Source organism: Channa argus, chromosome 21 (assembly GCF_033026475.1).
Source record: "Channa argus isolate prfri chromosome 21, Channa argus male v1.0, whole genome shotgun sequence".
NCBI classification, from domain to species: Eukaryota; Metazoa; Chordata; class Actinopteri; order Anabantiformes; family Channidae; genus Channa; species Channa argus.
Window position 1 is genome coordinate 17,586,632 of NC_090217.1, and position 9,624 is coordinate 17,596,255.

The 9,624-nt window shown below is 41.4% G+C and overlaps 1 protein-coding gene and 1 long non-coding RNA gene across 8 annotated transcripts in view; one reads left to right on the top strand and one right to left on the bottom strand.

Annotated features, from left to right (window-relative positions):
• Positions 1 to 349: 349 nt before the first annotated feature.
• On the bottom strand, positions 350 to 6,603 carry LOC137106958 (uncharacterized). Its single transcript, XR_010912049.1, has 4 exons — positions 6,445 to 6,603; positions 2,485 to 2,708; positions 1,417 to 1,740; positions 350 to 1,344 (listed from the first exon to the last, which is right to left on the bottom strand). It is a non-coding gene; the product is annotated as an uncharacterized lncRNA (long non-coding RNA).
• Positions 6,604 to 7,016: 413 nt separating this feature from the next.
• Positions 7,017 to 9,624, top strand: part of LOC137106490 (serine-rich adhesin for platelets-like) — a 19,540-nt gene continuing 16,932 nt past the window's right edge. For all 7 annotated transcript variants that reach the window (XR_010911959.1, XR_010911960.1, XM_067489836.1 and 4 more), the window contains exon 1: positions 7,017 to 7,259. The gene's annotated coding sequence lies outside the window, so the exon portion shown is untranslated. The remainder of the gene's footprint in view (positions 7,260 to 9,624) is intronic.

Genomic DNA, 9,624 nt, shown 5'->3' on the forward strand with positions numbered 1-9,624 from the left:
AGGTCCACCCTGGACAGGTCTGCACTCTGGCTGTAGATTCAAACTAGTGACCTTCTAGCTGTGAGTCAGCAAAGCTAACCACTCCACCACCGTGCTGCCTCCTGTTTTGTAGCTCATATGTAAGAATCATAGACACTTGTTTAAGTTTGTTGAAGCTTTACTATGTACACCTTGTTGTCTTTGTAAGCAGCCAGACAAACCTCAGCAGGTTGACTAATTTAGACACATTTTGTGTCATATTTACATGTCTGGTTACCCGAGCTGTCCAGATAGAGGTGGCACCGTCATTGGACACAGACTCGTTTATTAATGCACTTTCACGCTTTATTGCAAGAGGTCAGGTTTTATAAATATATTCAGACAATGGAAAGAACTTTGCTGGGGCTGAGCGAGAGCTCAAAAGATCTCTAGAAGAATGAAATATGTCCAAATAGATAATACGCTGACCCAGCATGGCAAGTTGATTTCTTTATCCTTGTCGTGGATAAACTCAGACCATAAGTCCATACATTGTGTATAGTGTGTAGGTTGTATAGTCCATATAACAAAATATGTTTAGTATACAATGGTACAGAGAGGTTCCAATTTGTATCAGACAGGATGAAAAACTCCCTCAGTCAAAAGAAGCTTTAGTCAAGACAGGTAAAAAGCAAAAGAGCAAAATGAGAGTCAATTGAGAGCCTCCCCGGATGAAACCAAAACTCTTATGCAAACGATCCTTCACATCACAACACATTCTATACTACTCCATACTTTCACTAACTCTCTCCTAGCTTTCTCCTCTTAGCAACACTTTCCAGGGACGAACACCATATCCTGTTTCCCTGCTATTCCTTGCCAAACTACTGTTTTCCAGATAGTTACTGGGAATTGTTTAATCAGTCATTTTATCTGTTAGACATTAGAAAATGTTTGAATGTCAACGGGACAGTCTCCGTTTTAGCATAGTCGCAATATTTAATTAATGTGTAACACATGATAAGTAAAGGACACTTTTAAAAATAGTGACCACTGCAGTAGATGTTTACAAGTTTGATGAATACCTTGTATTTAGACCTTGTATTTGGGGAGAAAGAGATGGAGACAGTTGTTTGAGTGAGATTGTGTGTTAGCAGCTAAGTCCTATCATATTTATTTCAGTAGATTAAAAAGTACTGATGTTGCTTCAAGTTTAGGTATGGGGTAAGACTGTTGTTGTAAGGGTGAGCGTAAGCATACCGAATAAATCATGGGACCCAATTATAAAACCAGGACTCCGAAATAAGTTAAATATGGATTTATTAAGGAAAGTGGTGCAGGAAGCGTGGATGGGCTTCAGGCGGCGGAAACACTCAACAGGGTGCTCTGCAAAGACAAGAGAAGAAAGTTAGTGGCAGACAGGCTCAGAGGGTTAGGCATGCTAGAGTAAGGGCTTACTGTGGAGGAGGTGAGGTAGGAGAAATCTGCAGAACCCGCTGGTGCAAGGTAAAGGAAGTCTACCAAGGAGAGGTGTCCGGTGCCGGGGCGGGTGAAGTCCGGTGAGCCAAAAATCTATCCGGCCCGAGCCAAGTTTAAGTCCAGATATCTCAAAAGGGGAGAGGCAGAGGCTGATCCGGTTGGCAGAAAAGAAGTCATTAGGTTCAGAGGCAAATGGAGAGAATCCAGGAGTCAAATCAGGTTCAGTATCATAAAGTCAGGTAAAGAGCATGCGAGCTGGAGCATCAATGCGACACAGTCAGGCAATCTAGCAGGAAGACAGGGCTGCTTAAATAGGAGAGGGAATACACAGGTGAAAGCAATGATGTTAATTATGTAGGTAGAACTAAAAATATTGAGAGCAGTGAAAACAGGAAGTCCTGACGTCAAAATAAAAGTCGGAGCAGGAAGTAGTGCTAAAACCATAACAGTTGTCCAGACTGTTGTCGGTCAAGCTTGTCACCTAAACTTATTTCGCATGTTTGGACGTGGGGGTGATTGGGGGTAGGTTGAATCCAGTGGGCAGGCACCCTAAGACACACAAGAAGGTGCCAGAGCTTGAGAGACACTTACTGCGGACGCAGTAAATGGCCAGAAGTGACGACCCACAGAAGGCTGTAGAGAAGCAGCATACAGGACTGAGGTCCAAGAGAAGTAAGCTCGAACAAATACTCAAATAACTTGTCTGGAGAGAGATGGCCAGCTCTGCCAGAGACAAATAATCCAGTGATGACTTGGAAGTCTGTAGAAAGTGTTAACTGAGGGTCTCCATTGGATCAGTATACCTACCTACCTACCTACTTAGTGGTGATTGTTGGGTTCTATTTTTCACTTCCTCTCTCTTTCGGCAGAGATTAACCTTTTTTTTATTTTATTTTTCAATTCCTCTCTCTTTCGGCAGAGATTAACCTTTTTTTTATTTTATTTTTCAATTCCTCTCTCTTTCGGCAGACATTAACCTTTTTTCCTCTCTCTTTAGGCGGAGATTAACCTAATGTATAATTTTCAACAGTCACACTGATCACTCACCGTGTAATTTCACTGGAACTGTCTTCCGGGATTCCGTTGGCCGACACTCAACGAGGGAGGATTGGACTGGTAAAAACACCGGCCCAGCCACGAATGTACGTCCTGGGTCTTTTAACGGGCGTTCCTAGACGTCCGGCTGTCGACAGACTTCGGTGCGTCGTTCTCCTTCCTCGATGACTGTCGTCTCTTGGAATCCGGCTCGAAGGACCAAATAATGTTGGTTTCTAATAACCACAACAGCGCTGATTACACCAGGATGTACAGTTCTACAACAGTGAAATAAACACAGAAGTCGACTTTGTCTTTTACTTGCTGCAAGGGGAGCCGGCGGGTCTCAGTGACAGTTGCACTCACCCGAATACAGCCACTCCAAAGAGTATCCCCTTGCAAGCTCTTTTTATTGTGAACAGGACAGAACAGAGAAGGGTATGCCTTCACGTGATTGGACATTTCATGTATACAATACTTCTCTTTAAGTCAAACCATCTGGTTACTGAACAACCAGATGTTCTCACCCAAGAAGGAATGTGGACACAGGATTTATATCCTGCTCTACAGGCCCTAGACTAAACAGACTAGAAGATTTACAGAACAGGATGCACATCCTGCTCTGTCCCAAGGCTAAAATAAATTAAGAAGGAATGTAGCATAGAATATATACATTATACCAAGTTGACTATGTGAGTCTTGTGACTTACTATTCTTCACATAATGATAATAACACAAAGAATATAATATAGAATATAATAGAAAATATAACAAACTCCAATAGTGATAGCGGAAGTAGCGGCCATGTCCCCCTCCAACCCCAAAAAGATGCTAGTAGTACCTCGGTAGTAGCTAAAGAGATTCTGAAAAAAATGCCATGTTGCTTAGCAGCAGTATGACCAATAGGTGTCCAAAAGGGGAAAAAAGGTTTGTGCAGAGAGTGAAAACAGCAACTAGGAATCTGTTCTGCTTACAGGCCTAGAAGTGAACCTAAAAGCAACAGAGAAAAGCTTAGAATGGCTGCAAGGACGTTTTCTGGTCTATAATAACCTATGGAAGAAAACTGCTCTGTTGAGAATGAAAATAGCCAAATCTAAATCTAAGACACAGCGCTTACCATCAATTTCATGAAGAGGGTCCCAAAGAGCCCCCCCCCCCAAAAAAGGTGATGTCAATGGTAAAACCAAAAAATCAGGAAGAAAGGGCTTATAGTTACTAGCTTTTACACAAGCCAGTCACTTCTTGTGCCAGTCCCAAGTCTGGATAAAGTCAGAGGGTTGTGTCAGGAAGGGCACCCAACATAAAACTCATGCCAAATTAAACATGTGAATCATGACTTTCACACCAAAAATGACTTAGATACCAGATTGGTCGGAGCCCGGGTTATCAACGACCTGTGCTGTTGAAGGTGTGTTTGTAGGCAGAGAGAGAATCTCCCATAGGTAGGATGTGAGTTAGAAGAGAAGGAGAAACTCTGGAGTGAGTTAGGTGAAGTGATGCAGAGCATCCCCAGAGGTGAGAGAGTGGTGATTGGTGCAGATTTCAATGGACATGTAGGTGAAGGGAACAGAGGTGATGACAATGTGATGGGCAGGTTTGGTGTTTAGGACAGGAACACAGAAAGACAGAAGGTGGTAGACTTTGCAAAGAGAATGGAAATAGCTGTAGTAAACACTTTATTCCAGAAGAGGCAGGAACTTAGGGTGACATTTAAGAGCGGAGGTACATATTATGCCGACGTTGTAATCTAAATGAGAACAGAGACTGCAAAGTATTGGTAGGAGAGAGTGTAGCCAGACAACATAGGATGGTGGTGTGCAAAATGACTGATGGTAAGGAAGATGAAGAGGACAAAGAAAGAGCAGATGTCGAAGTGGTGAAGGTTGAAAAAGGAAGAATGTTGTATAGAAAAGACAGTTGAAAAGAATACAATGGATGCAGTATTTGCTTTGAGGATGCTGACGGAGAAGTACAGAGAAGGTCGTCTTCGTAGATTTAGATAAAGCGTATGAAAGGGTGCTGAGAGAGGAGCTGTGGTATTGTATGAGAAAGTCTGGAGCGGCAGAGAAGTATGTTGGAGTGGTGCAGGACATGTATGAGAGCTGTAAGACTGTGGTGAGGTGCTGTAGGTGTGACAGAGGAGTTCAAGGTGGAGGTAGGTCTGCATCAAGTATTGGCTCTGAGCCACTTCTTGTTTGCTCTGGTGATGGACAGGCTGACAGATGAGGTTAAACAGGAATCTCCATGGACTATGATCTTTGCAGATGACATTGTGCTTTGTAGTGAGAGCAGGAAGCAGTTGGAGGAAAATCTAGAGAGGTGGAGGTCTGCTCAAAGAGCCTCCCAGGTGGATGCTGATGCTTCTATTCCTGTCCCCATGTGGGTTGACACCACTGCAGAGGTGATCTTACTCGTATCTGATGGTCCAAAAAGAACTTCACTCCGGAGATCGTTGTATGATGAACATTAAACATCTATTGTATTTGTTTCTCAACTTAGCCAATGACGGACTAATTGTACATACAAGTTTCGAACAGTAACCTTACAAACACATTCACAGTTTCATCAAACAAGTTTCTGATAAACTACATGAGGAATGTACCAAACCTTTTTTGTTGTAGGATGCTGTCCTTACTCACTGGAGTTATTTGTTTAGTATTTGATTCCAGGTGGTTTACTTTCAACTCTGTTACCAGAAGTTAAAGTTTTGATTAGGTTTGCTGTTTACAAATCCGCTCTCCTTCTTGGCCTTTACATGGTTAGGAAAAGAGCAAATTAATTTAGTGGGTCACCATCCTCAGCCTTAATTGTTTGCCAACTGAAGGCCTTTTCCATGTAGGCTACTAATATCTCCACTTAAGTTAGGAACCATTTGAGGAGGTTGAGTATAAAACCTGTGGTGTTTATCCAGAATCTTAGTAAAATCATTCTGACACCTATTATCCCTAAACAAAGCATGTTGACCTTTTGATACTGGAAACTGGCTAACAGCAATTGCTTGAAATGACAGTGGCAAGTCTCCGCCTTTACACTACCACTGTATCCAGCACCAAAACACCCCATAACAGGTTGGTCTCTTGCTTCTTCGAACTGTACAGCCGCATTGACAGCAGCAACAGGTGCTTTATCCCTTGATTGTACAATTGTACAGATTGTACAATCAAACATAAACAAACAAACGTAAAGATAAACTACAAAGGCAAACATCAAAGGACACCATACAGGACAACAAACTTCAAAGGCAGTTATATGAAGTCATTAATGACATCATTAGTACACACATGCGTAAGCTTCTTAATCTAACTTACTTCACAATACACAACATAAACAAAAACAGAGGAAACCCTGGCTGGCTCATACACTCTGTTCTGCCGGTTCCCCGTATACATTGTACCCATGTGTTGGCTCTGAGGCTTGGTTATTAATTAGTCATTTTTTTCTGTCTCTGTTGTACACTTTGTTTGATTATTAGTTTGTCTTTATTTATCCCTTTACTATTCCATCCAGTCCCTCTATGTGAGCACCTCTCTTGGTTTAGTGTATTGTGTATGTTTCTCGTTCCCTCCTTCTCCACCTCAGTTGCGGTTTAGTTCAGGACTACACACTGCCATAACAACAGGCTATTGGAAATAAGCCAGAAACACACTGTGGCTCAAAGTCCTTGTCTCTTAGCTGCAGATTTTCTCTGTTCTCCTTCCACAAAACCCTTCTGACTTTAGTCACACTAACACATTCTTCTCTTCATAAGCCTTTTACATGGCCTTCCATGTCCTAAAAATAATAACTGTGAATTACTGATGCTTACATATAACAGACGCATCATAGAGTCCTCAATATAGTAACAAAATTATACAATGTATAAATCAATATGTAAATCATAATATACATTGAAAGTGCACAGAAGGGTAAAAAAGAGAAGAGCATCACATAAACTTGCAAATGCCAAAAGTAGTGTGTAATTCAAAATGCTACCTTTTAAAGAAAGCAGGATCTTCTGGACCATAAGAAGACCAAAGAAACTGGCAATAATCAGATCAAGACCTGGGAAACGTGGATATTACAATTCTACTAGTGAGTCTTTAGCCTATGGTGAAACAAAACTAAAGCTCTTTTGAAAGGTGAATCGAAACTGAAACTAACAAACCCAGTGTTCAAAACTGCTAAACGTAAAACTCAGGTAAGAAAAAAAGTGTGATTCACAACCATGGTAAAAATGTGTCATTATGTAATGAATTTGATTTTAATAGAAACGGATTTTTTTTTTTTTATTATCACATGAACCCCCTCATATTATTCTGAGTTGAAGTGATGGACAAAAAGTGTAATTGTGTAAATATATTTTTCACATGCACAATATTAATCAAATCAAAAAGGGAGCAATAACAAATTACATATTTCGAAATAATAGGTTTCACTTTAGTGTAAAGTATTTTGTTGTTGTTTTGGTCAGAACAGGAACACGCCCCTTGCAGAAATCTGACCAATCACAGGTCAAGTTGAACGTCATATAAATGGTCCGTGCAGCGCGCTTCCTTCTCAGTGAGCATTGATTCGTGTACTGAGGCGGTGGAGACGACGAAGCTCAGGGGAAAAGCGATACAAAGCAAGTGGGCCTATTTTCGGGACAGTACTCCGGACACGTTTTGGACACGTTAACGGACAGCAACCAGCCCCATTTGGATTATTTCAGTCGACCGGGGTAGACTTTCTATGCCGTGAAAATATTAGAGAACCCTAAAAAACGCAGTGTTGAGAAATGCGTTAAAACTATGTAATGCGGTGAATCGGTAAGTAGTGGATCGTGTTGTGTTGAAGGAAGCCCGGGACATTTGCATTTCCGTTGTTGTTTTCCATCGAACGTTTGAAATGTTGTAACAGACTGATACACGTGTGACACAGTTCAATTACGGTTATAGTTTCTTTCTTTTTTTTTAAAAGATAAGGCTGCTGCAGACAGTTTCCACAATGTGCCTAAGATGGTGAAACTCTCGTTTCAACCTAACCCTGAAAGTAGAGAGCAACACTCTCACTTGTATGTGCGCGCCTTTGTTCTTATAACCTAATGGGTTTGTGACATGAGGAAGTTACCAACGGGAAACGAACCAAGCTTTGGCTACGCCAAGTGTGGTTTCTTTAGAGAAACCCGACCCTATATGGGTGTAAGACTTCCTCTTGCTTTGAATAATCTGCAGCAGAATTCAACCTCACCACCTGTACGTCATTGTATACTGTGAGATCCGGTGTATGCAGGTAATTAGTTTAGACTCATATAATTAATGTAGACAATAGAAAAGGACTGACATAAGGCCCTGAGAGAGCGTTTTCCATTTCTGAAATTATTTGTTCAAACTGGGCAAAATTTTATTTTGTAATAGGCGTGCACACAGCACCCTAGCCTTTTATTCTAAATTCTTACTTTACTCACAAATAGATCTAAGACCTAATCATAACTTAATTCTGCTCCTAATTCCAAAAGGTCTTAACCCAAGTCTGAACTTGAAGGTACAATGTCCTCTTGTGACCAAAAGGTCCTAACTAATAAGATTATTTGGCTATTTGGATACATTAAAAAATAATAAATCGAAAGTTCACATGCATACATACACAATTGAGGAACAAAAAGGATTCAATTCCGTTTTGTGTCAATTTTAAGCTCTGATCGGGCCTCAGTCCTCAAAGCCATGCCACCAACTCTTGCACACTGCAACTTGAAATAATTGTCTACATTTATTTATGTGTAGACATAACATTTATTCTTTTTTATTCAGGGCAGCTGTGGATGTGGAGCAGTAATTAATAAATCGTAGGGTCAAAAATTTTCCATATATTGAAATGTCCTTTGCAAGGGTTGGAGCTTTCTGGTGATGTATGTGGTAAATTTTATACCTGGTAGGTTGTGCTTGGGTTGGTGAAGATTTGTTCAGCGTCAGTGATGAACCCATATTTCTAGCAGACTTTGGGGACCACCAATAGAGATCTAAAATGTTTTGTGTATTGGATGGAAGGTCTGGCCAGGAAGACTGGGTGTGTTTTTTGTCTTGGATTATCTGAACATGTATTTCTCCCATCAAGGTGACAATGACAGACAGGTAGAAATGTGTGCTGAAACAAAGTCCTGATCAAGTAGCAAGAACAGCAATAGAAGCATGCCATTGGCATAGCAGCATGAAAAGCTGTGTGATTAGATGTTAAGGTGACTGTGGGTCATGCAGTCGTCCACCAATCCGAGGGTACACCAACCCCAGGGTTGTTGCTTCGATCCCCAGCTCTTCAACAGGACACATTGAAGTGTCCCAACTTTGTTACTCCCGGTGTAGGCCAGCTGGAAAATTTCTCCCCCATTGGTGTGTGATATTTCTGTCTGCTAAGAAAACTGACGTTACAATTTGCACGGGCTCACGGAAACTGGATAATCGAAGATTGAAACAACATAGCCTGGTCTCAATTTCTGCTGCATCATTTGGATGGTGGACTTGTAGTTTGGCATAAACAACATGAAAGCATGGATCCATCCTTCCTACATCCTACAAAACTTTCAGGCAGATTGTGGTGCTGTAGTAGTCAGGAGAATATTTTCTTGGCACATTTTAGGCCCCTCAGTGCCAACTGAGCATTGTTGAAAAGCCACGGCCTACCTGAGTATTGTGGCTATGTCCAACCCTTTCATGATCAGTGTGCTTTGATTGCTACTTCCAACTGGATAATACACATGTCAAGATGAAATTATCCCAAACTGGTTTCCTGAACATGACCCCCGTGTACCGTGATCTCAATGATCACGGTACTCAAAGGTCCTCCACAATCACTAGATCTCAATCTGATAGATCACCTCTGGGATGTGGTGGAACAGGAGATTTGGATCATAGATGTGCAGCCAACAACTCTGCAGCCGCTTCACGATCCCATCATGTCAAAGTGGACCAAAATCTCAAAGGAATGTTTACAGCACCTGTGGAATAAAGAATTGCTGCAGTTCTGAAGGCAAAAGGGGTAAAACCCAGTACTGCCAAGGTGTACCTAATAATAAACTCGCTGGTGAATTTATGTAATGATTGGGCTTAGTGCAGTTGCCTTTGTGAGGTAGGATGGCTGGAGAGGATGAGCATGGATGTGATTGCTGTTTATATTCTGTATAATGATAGAAGATGCTGC